At 35.0% G+C, this 16,526-nt stretch overlaps 1 protein-coding gene across 1 annotated transcript in view; it reads right to left on the bottom strand.

Annotated features, from left to right (window-relative positions):
• Nucleotides 1-9,548, bottom strand: part of LOC137648427 (uncharacterized) — a 49,512-nt gene extending 39,964 nt beyond the window's left edge. The window contains exon 1 of the mRNA XM_068381347.1: nt 9,354-9,548. The gene's annotated coding sequence lies outside the window, so the exon portion shown is untranslated. The remainder of the gene's footprint in view (nt 1-9,353) is intronic.
• Nucleotides 9,549-16,526: the final 6,978 nt, after the last annotated feature.

Raw genomic sequence — 16,526 nt, forward strand, 5'->3', positions numbered from 1 at the left:
AAAAGCAAGCAAGGTAGTTTGGAATTCGAGAGGTTGATTTACTTGCCAGTCGTAGTATATATATTATATGTTTGGTTCCCAGTCATGAGTCATAGTATATTTTGTTAGTGCTCAGACCAGAGAGCTATATCATATAATATATATATATATATATATATATATATATATATATATATATATATATATATATATATATATATTTATATGCAAGTGTGTGTATTATACAGTATGTCTACATGTGATGTTACAAACAACAGTAACAATTTAATTTTCCTTTGTACCTGATCTACTAGTGGTGGGCTACCATTAAATCTACAATCTTTGGTGTAGATTCAACAGTTCCTCCTTTACTTAAACCAGATGGCTCTGTCACTCACTGTCCAAAGGAAAAGACAACCCCTTCCGTTAAGATACTACCGCTAAAGAGTTATTGGGTCCTTTGGAATGGTCAGACAGCATTACATAGGATCCTTATCTCTGGTTACGGTTAATTTTCTGTTTGCCTACACATACACTAAATGGTCTGGCCTATTCTTTACATATTCTCCTCCGTCCTCATATATCTGACAACACTGAGATTACCAAACAATTCTTTTTCACTCAAGAGGTTAACTACTGCAATGCAATTGTTAATTAGCTACTTGCCTCTCGGTAAGGGTAGAAGAGACTCTTTAGCTATGGTAAGCAGCTCTTCTAGATCACTCCAAAATCAAACCGCTGTTCTCTAGTCTTAGGTAGTGCCATAGCCTCTGTACCATGGTCTTCCACTGTCTTGGGTTAGACTTCTCTTGCTTGAGGGTACACTCGGGCACACTATTCTATCTTATTTCTCTTCCTCTTATTTCGTTGAAGTTATTATAGTTTAATTGTTGTTACTGTTCTTAAATATTTTATTTTAATTGTTAATTAATTCTCTTATTTCCTTTCCTCACTGGGCTACTTTCCCTGTTGGAAACCCTGGGCTTATAGCATCTTGCTTGGCAATCAATAATAATAATGTGTTTGACAGTAAGCAGAGTAATGAAAAACTTGATCTTCATAATTCCCGTTTTCCGAAGGCTAAACTAACTAGTTTAGCTTTTCAATCTTGGGAAATTAAAGCTCTCTTTATGGACCTTGATGCTTATGGGTGTGTAGACCTAAAAGGTATTTTTCCTTTGTTTTTTATAAAGAATGTAGATTTCTTAGCTCCAAAGTTATCTGTTATTTTGCGCAAGTTAACAAGAAGAGGAGCTTTCAGCACTTGTTGGAGAAATGATAATGTTACTCCACTATGTAAATGTGTTTGTGGTAGCTAAAATCCTACTGATTACTGCCCTATTTCCATAAATCCAATATTATCAAAAGTTTTTGAACGTCTTTTGGCAAAATGTCTAAATAGGTTTACGGAAGGAAATCATCTGTTCGTAAAGGCCTTGGATGCCCTTCTTACAATCTACAATGCTGTACAGAAATCCCTTATTTGTGGTCAGGAAGTTTGAATGATTGGCCTTGATTAAAGGCCCTTGTTTTCAAACAGTTGGGAGTAGGTGGGTCTATTCTTTACATCATTACTGAATTTCTAAGCAATAGGTGGCAGAGTTGTTGTTGATGGGCACCATAAGAATACAGGAATGTGATATCTGGTATTCCTCAGGGTAGTGTTTGTGGCCCATAACTTTTCATACTATATGCATATAACATGTGGTTTGGCATAGAAAACAAGCTCGTTGCATATGCAGATGGTGCTACTCTCCTTGCATCAATTATATCTCCTGAGTGTAGATCTGGGGTTGCTGAATACCTTAATAGAGATCTGGCTAAAATCAGTGCATGGTGCAAATTATGGGCATAAGATGAATCCTAATAAAACTCAAAGTATGATTGTAAGAGGACAGTTGCTTCTTAACATTGATAATATTTCTTTAACTCTGCATGACTGTTGATTCTCAACCAATTTACTTTTGAAAAACACATTAGGTTTATCTTTTCTTCATTTACACAAAAAATGGCTTATTAAGAAAGTCTTTTAAGATGTTCGGTGATCAGTCTGTTCTGAAGAAGTGTTTTAATTCTTTCATTCTACCTTGTCTCGAGTATTGTTCTCCTGTCCGGTCTTCAGCTACTGATTTTCATCTTAATTTGTCGGACAGGAACTTACGGTTCATTATATTTCTTACTGCTGTTCTAGATATTAATCTTTAGCACCGTCATTCAATTAGTTCGTTATACATGTTGCATGATATTTTTCATAATTCTTGCCATCCTTTACATTCAGATCATCCCGGATAGTTCCATCATGAGGCTCAATACTACAGAGTATTCTAGAAGTTTTATTCCACCTATGACAAAGTTGTGGAATGATCTCCCTAATCGGGTAGTTGAATCGGTAGAACTTCAAAAGTTCAAGCTTGCAACAAATGTTTTTATATTGAACAGACGGGCGTAAGTCTCTTTATAATTTGTATATGAAAGATCTGTTTTAATGATATTGCTGTTCTTAAAATATTTAACTTTATCTTTTTATAGTTTATTTATTTCCTTTCCTCACTGGGCTATTTTTTCCTGTTGGAGTCCTTAGGGTTATAGCATCTTGCTTTTCCAACTAGGGTCGTAGCTTGGCTAGTAATAATAATAATAATAACAAAAATAATATTAATAATAATAAAGCGACAGTTCCTGCTCCTATCTTTCATGATTGCCCTCATACATCCTCTACCCGGGGAGGGGGTGTTGGGGTATTCCCGTCAGTGTACCTTACGCTGTTTACTGTAAGTATTACATCAGGATCGATAGAGTACACTATTAATCCTGGTATTACATAAGGGTCTTGTATTCCATGAGTTGGACCCCCTGAAATGGGCCAGTCGGTACCACCAGAGGGGACACTTTCTACCATACATTTCTTATTAGGTACATATCCCTAATTTTCATTTCTGTATGATAGGAATCTGTAACTTGTAGCTTTATATTTCAAATCTATGGTTGAATACTGGTACCTCACGTCAGGACTTTGCTCACAAACTGAACTCTGTTTTGCAGTACTGAACCTCACGAAGGGTTATAACATGAATTGATATATTATAAAACCATACTTCTATTTGAGGGGGGGGGGGTCCACAGAAAAGCCATCAGAGGCACATCTAGATGAATGGAATCACATTCGAGATTCACATGAACTGATTTCGACCATTCTAACCTACTGTAGAAAGATGCTTTTGTTGGAGGATGTATTTTCCCATGAAAATGGGATGTTTTTATGCCTAATAGCTATGAATAATATCTTTTGATAAGCAGAAACAATATTATACCAATTAAATTTAGTATCATCCCAAATAATACAAAAACATATCTACAAAGGTTGACCAGATTATAAATAATAAATAACAAAATAATCTTTATTTCAGTAGCAATTATAAAAAGCTGCAGTATATTCAGGATTTAGGTCTAATGTAGCACGTCTTTTTTCAAAAGGCCATAGATTGAAAGCACAGTATTTGATGTAAACTTCATATCGATTTTGGCGGATTAATAACTTTGGTGACTACAAAAAATGCTAAGTATTTTAAAATACACAAAATGATAGGTCGTTATTAATTATGTTTTCCATAATAGAATATAATACAATCATAACAGTATTGTACAATGATTCCACACTTAGGTTAAACCATACCATTATAACAGCTGTCATGACATATATACCATAAGCACATCTCATCCTTCATTTCAATTATCAGAAATAAAGCTAACACTTGAATACTATCTTGAACAGAGTGCTTCAATTATCAAAAATAAAGCTAACACCTGAATACTATAAATGCATAGAAACATACAAACTTCCAACAGTAACCCTGCAAAAAGAAACTGCACATGTATAAATTGTATGTCGTCAAAAACTATATTACCAGCCATTAAACTTATTCTTGACTATATATTCTAGTACTTAGTTTAGCGTCATCATAACACAGCTTCAATTTGACACTTAATTCCATCCATCATCAACATTGTCTACAGCATCATCTCTATCCTCGCTGTAATCTGTGGGAGAGCACTCTTCTTCCTGCACCTGATTTGTACATTTTTTCAATTTGCTGAGTTGTGAGGACCAAAGTCCATTTTCAATGCAGGGACAACCATGTTGCTTGCATGCTCTGGTCCATGTGCAGGAGAGAAGATTCAAAACTGCTTCAGGGGCAAGTGGGATATTACACTAGTCAGCGACAAACTATTCTTCAACACCATCATACTTTGCCATCAGGGGCAGGGATGTCAGGAGTACTCTCCAAGCATCGCCTCCAAACTGCTGCCTGGTAGTTGGCACGCTGGCAGTGTTTTTCTTTTTTCATTGCATTGGCACAAGGTGGCCGTTGTCAGGACTCAGACTCCCCTTTCTTAGCCTAAAATAGTCTGTACCTCAGATAATTGACACTCGTTGTCTCAGCCTTGGCATTGTACAGGTGGCAGACAAATGCTTTAGGTTTGTGACACAGTTCTTGTGTAATGTCCCATTCTATTCCTAGGTCTCCAAGTGCATCTCTGTATCGTAGATGTGCTTTCATTAATTTCAGAGCAGCTACTTTGCCATGTTCTGCAAATGCACTTATGGAATCACATCCTGTCATTGTATCACAGTTTTCACCCCCAAGTACATTTGCAACCTTGTTTATGTCCACATACTTAATGTGTGCTGAAAACAGTACACAGAACCCGGACATCTGTATCATCTGCAATGATTTTACGTGACTCGACCCCATTCAATGCTACATGATGGGCATGGAGGAGAAGCCGGGTATCTGCTTCCTCCTGAGTGGACTCCAACTTTTCTACTTCCATAGAGCCAGTATGTTATTTTGAAACTTTTTTTCTTTGCATGTGACAAACATCTCCTTGGCAACAAATCCAGAACTGTTCTAGGGCTGCCCCCTTTCATCAACTATGACTTTGATGAGACTATCTTTGTTGGAAGAACATTCGTGGAATATTTTCAGCTGATGGTATATTTTCTTGTAGTGAGCCATCTGGATTTGCCAGTGCCCAAGGAATAGGGCCAAGGGGATGTGCAAGTACTTCCTTTTTATCAAGATCTCTTCTTTGTGCAATTATGATCAATTAAGCAAACAGATTTCAATCTGCTTTCAGGATGACTTTCTTTGGCCTACACTTGTATGATCGCTTGTTCTTTGACAGGTTGTTGAAGGTTTTGAGGTTTGGCTTTTGCAGAGGATCGTGGAACTGCTTCACTGGGGTATCTTGTACCCTTTGCTCTCTAAACTTCGGATAGGTCGCCTGTCCTTGTAAATATGCATTCAGCAGGTCATTACAAACATCTGGAAGAGTAACACGACCTGTTGATACGCACACAAGTTCTTGTTCTCCAGGCTTGAATGAGTTTATCCAAGTGTAGACTAGCAAATTCACAAGACTTTTGACATAATTTTCATCCTTGAGGATTCTGCTATTTTTTTTTTTTTTTTTTTTTTTGCATGTCCTTGTATTTCATATCAGTGTTGGAAAGATCAAGCATGTCCTTATGAATTCTCAGGTATGAAGAACGGTATTCTGCTGTTAGATAGTACCGACTAAGTACACCTAGTTTAAGGCTGAACCTTTTGGTGCCACCCTGTGCTTGTGTGTCTTTGTTCTCAGTTACTTCAACTGTTTGATCCACAAATAATTTTTCAAAGGGGTTTTCTGAGCCAGTCTGGACAGAAAAGCCTCTTGTTTCTAGATATTCATACATATCAGTGTGTTCTAGAGGCATATGTTTCATTTCAGCAAAGTAGTGGGGTAGATACCTTGCATAATTCACTTCATCATACCTGAAGCACCAAGGGATCATAACATAGATAAAAGACAAATGCAACTGCCAATAACACTCTCGTAAACACCTCAGAAGATTCATCACAACATAGCTCATCCAAAGGCTGGGCATAGAACCATTTTCATTTCTAATGAAATGGCTGCCATCTGTTATTTATATATGCTCAAATTATCACATTTATTTACATATTTACTTGATAGATATAACATGGTAATATATTGCACAACTGCGAATGTTATGAAAGAACATCTATACATAAAAACTCCTACAATTACAAATATTTCGTATTTCTAGCAGCCATATTGAAAAATGGCTGCCATACACTGCTCCTACTAACATGAAAGTATTTTTTTATTGTTATTTTCAGTCTCAAAAACATGGATCTGGACACCAAGATTGATAAGATATGTCAAGAGATGGACATACTGCATGCCAATGTAAATTCGGGCAGATTTTTTGAAAAAAAAAAAAAAAAAAATGGACGCCATGATGCTGGAATTGCTATCAGCCATTTTTTACTTAATGTTGACCTGAGGAAAGTTTCCCAATTGGTTTCAGACTGCACCCTTGGGTGGTACCAACCAATCCTCTCAGCTCATGGACTATTAGGAGCGTTCCTTCGGCCCCTAAATGCATCAACTTTTCACCCTTCTACCATACCTCCATTCCCGCTTCTTTTCTTCCATCTTACTGTCCAATCTCTTGTAAGTGAGCTCAAGATGCAATACCAATGTTTCCCACCCAGTTGCAACATGGGACTGAATGAATGTATTAACCAAATTCATTAATACATCCATCTATACATTTGCATCATTCTGCATCAATATGTACTTACTTCTTTCCCACAAATTAGCCGCCAGTACTAAATGCCCACATAACACCCAGAATGTAGGTAACACGTCACGGGGACATTGTAACGGTTTTTAAAGGCTACCTATAAATGACAAAGGCAAGGGACAGTAACATTGGCCTAGCAAGCAGGACAATGCCTAGAGATTTACCATATATACACAAGATCAAGTCTCCTCACCACCCAAGCTAGGACCAGGGAAGGCCAAGCAATGGATAATAATGACTTAACGGGTAGCCTAGACCTATAGGCTCCCCCAAAAACCCCATCCATAACTGACAATGATGGTGAGGTTGCAGACACTAATGGAACTACATAATAGGAAACATGATTTTGGCGAAACCTCATTTTAAATAATGACGACAGCAATCTGGGTCGCGAATAAAAGAGTGAATCGAATCAGCTGACCCACTTCCAAGTGATTAAACTCCATTGACCGACGTTACGTCCCAATGACGTCCAATATACGTGGTAACGGGACTCGAGGTCACGTGACGTCTATCTGAATCCAAGGTACATAGAATAAGGGAGAGTCTGAATCTAGCTAGGAACGGTAATTATGAAAACGGATGGATGAGACGTTATAAATATGTTATAATGTACGGGTGCAAAAATCATAGAATAAAAAAAAACTGCAGACTATGTCAAAACTTGGTGGCAGTTAGGAACTCTCTCTCTCTCTCTCTCTCTCTCTCTCTCTCTCTCTCTCTCTCTCTCTCTCTCTCTCTCTCTCTCTCTCTCTCTCTCAGGACATGTCTGAGGCCTTTATCCTGCAGTGGGTTATCATAGCTGACGATGCTGATATATATATATATATATATATATATATATATATATATATATATATATATATATATATATATATATATATATATATATATATATATATATATATATATATATATAGTATACAATTCTACTGGGCACTTCACCGCTCCATTACCTTATTTGAAAAATTACATTCAAAATAGAAAAGAAAATTGTTAGATAATTTAGAGGGAAAAACAGACTAGCATAAAACGATTCTTCGGTTTGGTGGAAAAAAAAATTAACTGAGGCAGTAATATTTCGTATATTCACCTGCTGGGGTTAACGGTTGACATAAAACCTATGCGATATTACCTTATATATATATATATATATATATATATATATATATATATATATATATATATATATATATATATATATATATATATATATATATATATATATATATATATATATATCTACATATATATATATATATATATATATATATATATATATATATATATATATATATATATATATATATATATATATATATATATATATATATATATATATAAAAACGCTGCTGCAATAAAATAAATAATATGCATTGGTATACAGTATAGCTCTATTTAGAGCATAATAATAATAATAATAATAATAATAGTAATAATAATAATAATAGCTAAATATTTTACTTGACAACTTAAAATTTTATGATTTAGGCCAATATACTGTATGATGTTTCTTTAGAAATAAAACAATAATATTATTAAGTTGCTTATATGTATATATATATATATATATATATATATATATATATATATATATATATATATATATATATATATATATATATATATATATATATATATATATATATATAATCTCTGGCAATTTCATCTTATATCTTTTAATAACGCTCACATTGTTACATTACCACGATAATAGTGATATCGACGGCGTCATCAATAAATGGGATATGAAAATAATGATTATTCTATTTAGTCGAACACCATGTATATAACTTAATATGCCAACCTAAAATAAGTGGGTTGCCTCCGTCGTTACATAACACCGAAGTAACGGTTAATGTAACATAACGGTTGTTTATTTAAGAGCGAGCTCGGAAAGAAACTATGCTCGTGTGAATGAAACTGTAAAATTAACGGTGTGACCCTGTCACTTTTGTGTGTTGCGATGGCTCATTATTTTCAGAGAGAGAGAGAGAGAGAGAGAGAGAGAGAGAGAGAGAGAGAGAGAGAGAGAGAGAGAGAGAGAGAGATGACATACTGATTTTCATATGCCTATATTGTTATTGCCGGAATTATAAAGATTTTTGAAATTTGACTAATTCTATTATACATTCAATACAACATGCCGTTGTAAATAAGTAATAAATAGCTTGGGCGGATGTGTCGGTCTAGTGCAATTTTGCAATATCTAGTTATCATGGCTAAGGGGAAACTAAATGACTCAACAGATCTAATATATAATTGACATTGCTACAAACACTCGATTATTTCAAGTTACCCTCACCCATTCCATACGAATGTTGTAACTGGTCACAAAATTTACATTTTACAGATGTTTTGTCCATTAAAGTACGCTCTTATATACAGAAACATTTCTACCGTTCAGACTACAAGCATAAATTATACTATAAATGCTGGAGAACATCGTAAATGATAAAATTTCTCCCTTAAAGACACAAATTGAAAAAATGGACTTAAAGTATACTTGTTGTCTATTTACGTAAAACGAACTTGCCTCCTACAGTATCTTGACCCAGAAATACGTTTGGCTATTCAAGCACTCATATAAAGTAATTCATTGTGGCATCACTTGCCACTATTTTTAAAAACTAGATTTTCAGAGAAACTATAGCTTCTGTTTCGGTGAATCCACCTGTAAGTGTTGAACTAAGATCGATCATCAGCTATCACTTACCTCTCACATAACGGGGCTAAAATCCCCGAAATTTGCTGTCATATTCCCTCTAATGATTTAAGTAACACATTGAAAACGTTACTAGATAATTCCTTGTCACACCACAGGCCGTTGTATGTCTTAATTCGATTAAGTTACAGGAGAATTAAGTCCGTTGGATGAGTCCACTTCGTTTATCTTCAGCGCCACACTACTTCTCTTGTCCGCCGCTAGGTGGCTTCAGCAGCAAACCAAAGCGAAGCAACTCTACACTTTAAATATGGGAATAAACGAAAAATAAACAAATATAGACGTCATCATAATTATGCACGTCCTATCCTTTTCATTTGATAAATTATTTGATTATTTCTACTTATATTGAATCCCGGCATTCTTACATGTTTTGACTAATAATCTAGTGTTTATATTAAGGTAATTAGAGGGACATGCTAATTATAATCAAAAGACCATAGTGATATGATTTTTTTAATGAAAATTATGAAAATTCATTACCTCTAATCATTAAGTTCATTAGAGGCATATGCAATTTTCATTCAATATCCCTTTATCTTGAAATTAAGAGACTAGCAATTAAAAATATTTGCCCTGACTTTTTATTAATAGCACAACCTAATTTAAAGATAGACTTATTATTATTATTATTATTATTATTATTATTATTATTATTATTATTATTATTATTATTATTATTATCATTATTATTATCACCACAAGCCAAGCTGTGTCCCTAGCTGGAAAAGAAAGGTACTATAACCACAAGGGCTCCAACAGGGAAAAATAGTCCAGTAAGGAAAGGAGACAACGAAATGAATAAACTACAAGGGAAATAATGAACAATGTGAATAAAATATTCTAAGAACAGTAACACCATTATATTACGTCTTTCATGTGTAAACTATATAGTTATATAAAAAAACAAGAAGATGAAAAATGAAAATAGAATCATAGATATCCAGCCATAGATGTCGCATAAACCGAGCCTGCATAGGTGTAGACGAAAGCCATCTTGAAAAGGGAACTTAACAAGGTCGCAGGCTGAAATCTAGTTCTCACAATTGTTTATTGTTAGTTTGCAGCAGATTCCAATGTTTTTGTCTGCACCGACACACTGTGTAATCAAGACAAGTCGTGATATATTAAGGAGTAAACACACACAAAATCAAACTCATCATCATCATCATTTCCTACGCCTATTGATGAAACGGGACTCGGTTAAATTTCGTTAGTCGTCTTTATTTTCAGCTATTAAATCAATAGCTCTCCTTTCATCATCATCTACTTCCCGTTTTATAGTCCTCAACCATGTAGGCCTGGGTCTTCCAACTCTTCTAGTGCCTTGCGGAGCCAGTTAAACGTTTGGTGAACTAATCTCTCTTAGGGAGTGCGAATAGAATGTCCAAACCATCTCCATCTACCCCTCACTATGATCTCAGCCAAATATGGCATTCGAGTATTCTCTCTTATAGTTTCATTTCAAATCCTGTCCTGCCATTTAACTCCCAATATTCTTCTGAGGGATTTGTTCTCAAATCTACAAAATCTGTTGGATATTGTTTCAATGTCATACCACACAGTAACACCGATCTCACTAAACTGATATATAGCCTGATTTTTATATGTAATTTCAGGCGATTTGATTTCCAAATTTTACTTAACCTAACCATTGTCTAATTTCCCTTTTTCAATCCTTCATTAAACTCAAATTCTTAAGATCCTGTATAAGAGATCATAGTTCCTAAATATTTAAATAATTCCATCACATTAATCCTTTCTCCTTCCAATGATATTTCATCTTCCATTGTATATTCCGTTCTCATCATCTCTGTCTTTCTTCAATTTATCTGGAACCAAACCTCAAGCGTCCTGCAGTGGACTAGAAATGGCTGCATTTGTTGTTGTTTTTGTAGTTATTGATATATATATATATATATATATATATATATATATATATATATATATATATATATATATATATATATATATATATATTATAGTGTATGGTTCCCGGGTCTGAGCACCCAAAATATATTATACAAATATGTTGATGGTCCCCGGGTCTGGGCACCAAAATGTATCATATGATATGGCTCCCTGGTCGGGGCATTAACAAAAATATATTATACTATGACTCGTGACTGGGAACTAAACATACAATATTACTGTATATATACTACGACTGGCAAGTTAATCAACCTCTCAAATTCCAAATTACCTTGTTTGCTTTTACTTAACTGTTGCACTTTAAAACATTAATACAGCAATATATAAAATACTGAATATCCAAGCACACTCAAAACCAAACTGGGTAATTACTCTTAAGTATTATTAAACTGTATTTAAAACTCAGGATGGTTCTTAACAAGAAAACGAGCAGATTCTGGTCTTAAATAATGATGATTGGAATAATACACTTTAAAAAATAAATGTATTCTTTGGCACCGTCGTTCAATTAGTTCATTATGCATGTTGCATAAGATTTTTCATAACTCTGACCATTCTTTACATTCAGATCTCCCTGGACAATTCTATCCTGTTCTTAATACTAGGCAGGCAGTTAATTCTAATAGCCAGGCCTTTTCCATCATGAGGCTCAATACTACACAGTATTCTAGAAGTTTTATTCCAGGTGTTACCAAGTTGTGGAATGATCTTCCTAATCGGGTAGTTGAATCGGTGGAACTTCAGGAGTTCAAAGTTGGAGCAAATGTTTTTATGTTGACCAGGCTGACATGAGTCTTTTTATAGTTTATACATGACATATCTGTTTTTGACTTTGTAAATAGTTTATATAGGACATATCTGTTTTGACGGTGTCACTGTTTTTAGAATGATTTATTGTTAATTTATTCTCATCATTTATTTATTTCCTTATTTTCTTTCCTCACTGGACTGTTTTTCCCTGTTGGAGCCCTTGGGCTTGTGGCATCTTGCTTTTCCAACTAGGGTTGTAGCTTGGCTAGTGATAATAATAATGATAATGATAATATAAATCACAACACTTTGAAATTAATTTACATAACAGAATCAAGTAACTGGAAAAAAATAATTTTGAATAAAACTTAGAATAAGACAAAAATGTTACGATCTGAAATTATATAAAAACTTGACTTGAACTATTATATCTGAATAACCTTAACCTAAGAAAGGAAATAATACAATAGAAATAATATAAAAGCCTGAAATAATTCTGAATATTACAATGTTCACATTTGGCACTTAATGAATAATATATAACCTAATCACGTAACAAAATCTATCTTCCCTACAGGGCCGTTTATAAAAAACGTTATACAATGCCAACACTCACCCTAATACAATGAATTTAAAAATCATCTTTTAGTCTTGCATGACACATGATTTACATTGGGGTACAGAGTCACTTAGGAGAGGACAAACTAACGTAATGAACACTTTCGACAATACACTGGGTTACTTGCGGGAGAGAGAGGGAGAGGGGAAGGAGGCTATTTAGGCTGCAGTTCTAACTCAATCTCTATGTCTGTTTGTGTCTGACGGTGACCTAACCTTTGTCACCGTTATATAAGAGCTTTAGCTAATTCTAGAAGGCTCCAACTAGATATAAATGCCAAGAGGAAAATCAGGTGAGTTTCAGGCAACTCTGAGATGCACATCAACGCACCCGCAAAACGACTCTCCCAGTTAGCTCCACCCACCATTTGTACCCCAAATAAAAAAAAAAAAAAAAAAACATCCTCTTGCCGGGCATTCACAGAGTTTCTGGCATATGGTAGAGAATCTTCCAAAGCACGTGTCACTGAAAATTCTCTCTCTCAAACCTGACGCAATAATTCATAAAATATAAAAGAACATTACCTAAGCCCTTGTCCCTATCTCGGACGACTCATACAACACTTTCAAATAGACTATGCAAGACTTCGCAGCAAACATTCGTAAAGTAAAAGTTAATTCTTAAAAAATTACGTAAAATTACATATTTTAACTTGAATAAAGAATATAATGAAATTCACGACGAAAGTCTTACGTAGTTTACATAAAATACTTATATCTATATGAGAGAAGCTCATTTTACAGACTGGGTATCATCTTTTCAATGCACAAGTGAAAACAATACAAGAAATATAAATAAAATTATCGTTAAACTACGATATTTAATCTACACTAGACCAGCTACGTAAGAATATATACATATATATATATATATATATATATATATATATATATATATATGTGTATATATATGTATATATATATATATATATATATATATATATATATATATATATATATATATATATATATATATATTACAACTAGCGAATTATGTAAATTCCTGAGCTCCAAAACTCACCTGCTTTATATTACATAATTTGATACACAATAGAAAACCTCCGAGCTCTGAGAATAATAAGCAACTCCCAGACAATGATATATATGAACACTGAATATCTAAAGGTCTCTTTGCTTTACATTCAAAACAAAACTAGGTGATTACTTTTAATGGGAACTATTCTTAAATCAACTTCTTACTTCGGTTCGTAGTCGGGGGATACGAGCAAAGCTCTGAAATAATTATAATTGGTGATCGAAATAATACACACTTTACAAAAATAAATATATTCTATAAAAATAACAATTCAACAGTAATACCAAAAAATAAATCACTTGGAAATTTAAATCTAAACTAGACCTTCAACTAAGACAAAAAAGAGGAAACTTCCAAAAATTTATAGAATCACTTGTTTCACTAGAAATTAAATTATGAAAATATTTATTTGTGACTATTAATGAAAAAAATTGACAATAACACTATAGAAAATGAGTAAAATTTACACTTACATATACTTAGCTGTTACTCTTATGTCCTTAAGCTCGCACAAGGTTACCGAACGGTTAAGCAAAACTAAATACACTTCACTGTTTAACCTAATCTCACAGGGCCAGTCACAAAAACCAATTAATTCTTATAATACACCTGTACTCACATGTGCACAGCACTTCTAATCACTTAAACCACAGAAATTCGAATATTTGAACAAACACTATTCACATTTGAGAATAAACACCATGTACGTTGGAGAGGAGAAACGTAGTGGCTGGATAGATGCTGGTGAGAGGACTGTCGGACAGTGGTTCTTTCTGAGTGTCAGGCTGGATCTCTCCTTCCTATGCATTGCTATGCCCTATATATATCATATTAATTCAATCTACAAATTTCTAGTAGAGCATTCGCTTAGCATGGGGGCATGGCTGTAACGGCGTCAAGGTTGCCAACTTAGCATTTTAAAGTAGGGTACTATCGTCGCTTGGCGAGGCAACTCTCCTAGCTAACTCCTCCCACCTCCTCTCATAACATTAGAAAAAAATAAAAATAATTTTTAGTCTAGGATCTTCATGCATTTTCCAACCTAGTGGAAACTTGATGCAATCCCTAGCGTTTGTCATACAGCATACCTTTTTAACAAGTTTACATAAGGCTTCGTAACAAAACTATGTGGAATGAAAATTTATTTCTTTAAAATATTGTAAATTTACTGAACTGAATGAAAATAAAACTAAATGAATGACGAGGGTCTTATGTAATTTACATACATTACTTAATCCTACGTGAGAGAGACCCACCTTACGAGCTAGCTATACATCTCTTAGAACGGATTTTGATGTAGGAAAAATCTATTTTTGGGTGAGATAACCATGTTGTCCTGATGGAAGTTCCTTCTGGTAGCTTCGTACTGTATAATATTTCTGTGAGTGATATCACAAGAGAATTACCGTCAGGTATCACAGGGTTCTAACCCCTGGAAAGACTATCCTAAGATATCGTGTATAATCAGGGACGTATCCGTAGACAACCATAGATATCTGCACCCCAAACAGACTTAACCCAGTCTACGAATCTAAGGAGGAGGATAGGTGAGGAGCCGTTACATATCCTCTCCCTTCATAGTGCTACTCGTTTCTGATAAACTCATTCCACACAGCAGCGCAACTACCGTGAGAAGAGGCATCCGACGAGGCATCGGAGAGGGACAACATAACGGGTGGGCCGTCAGGACGACATGGCTATCTCACCCAAAAATAGATTTTTCCGACGTCAAAATCCGTTTTTTTGGGGTCGAGCCATGTCATCCTGATGGAAGTGTACCAGAGAATTACCTTTGCCTCGGTAGGAAGCCACAAAGAGAGAGGTCCCAATACCGAAATGCACTTACAGGATTACTCCGTCAAGGCATAGGTATCACTCTTAACTATATATCCCAGAACAGGTCGGAGGCAGAATTGACAAGCATGATGGTCCAACAAGGAGGCAATAAGGACCAAAGGACCGCTTCGGCAATAAGAAAATCACCTGATCCTGGTGTCGGGAACTCTAAGGAGCCCGAAACTGAAGGAGGCATCAAAGGTGAGGCGTATGAAACAAAACCCGCCATGAGATTAAACCCAATTATGTTCAGGAAGGATAATAATGAGAAGGGACACTAAAGATAATGTTGCTACAGTAATTATAATTATAATAATAAGGCATAAAAGTGAAAAGCATGTAACAATTCACAGCCTTTTACTCACAATAATCAGTGCCAAAGTTAGCAAGCAACCATCATTAACCGCATATGGAAAATTTTTGTACAAAGTAAATGCATCCTGTCCATACCCATACATAAGGTAACATAAGGGGACAAATACCTGACATAAGGAACCATAGGAAACTTATGACAAGGTAAACCTGATCAAGAGACACATGATCACGTCTGTACAAAAAGGGGTAATCACCCAAACCCAAAGAGATATAGCTTAACTACCATTTAGATGGTTAGGCTGTAGCACTGAGGCATCGGAAAGACACCTGTGAATCTGAAAAGAAAATGATGAAGTGCATTTTTCCTTTTTATCTTGAAGCAAAAACTTCTGTTTACTCATTGCTAATAACAAGCTGAAGGAGTGCCCTAGGACACATTGTGGGCTACGTCGTTGCAGCGGGGTTGATAAAACTCCCGCAGCCTCCACAAAATGGCGTGTCTCCTCCAATTGCTTCATATAATGCATGAAGAAACCCCAAGTGGACTTCCGACCAGTATATGCCTGCAGTCCCTCGATTGACATATACTGGAAAAAGTTCAAGAAGGAAGCCACATCTTTAGGGTCGAGACCCGATGTCTTACTAACCGGGTCCGCTCTTCGTATAAAGTAAGTAAT

The sequence above is a fragment of the Palaemon carinicauda genome, chromosome 10 (assembly GCF_036898095.1).
Source record: "Palaemon carinicauda isolate YSFRI2023 chromosome 10, ASM3689809v2, whole genome shotgun sequence".
NCBI classification, from domain to species: domain Eukaryota; kingdom Metazoa; phylum Arthropoda; class Malacostraca; order Decapoda; family Palaemonidae; genus Palaemon; species Palaemon carinicauda.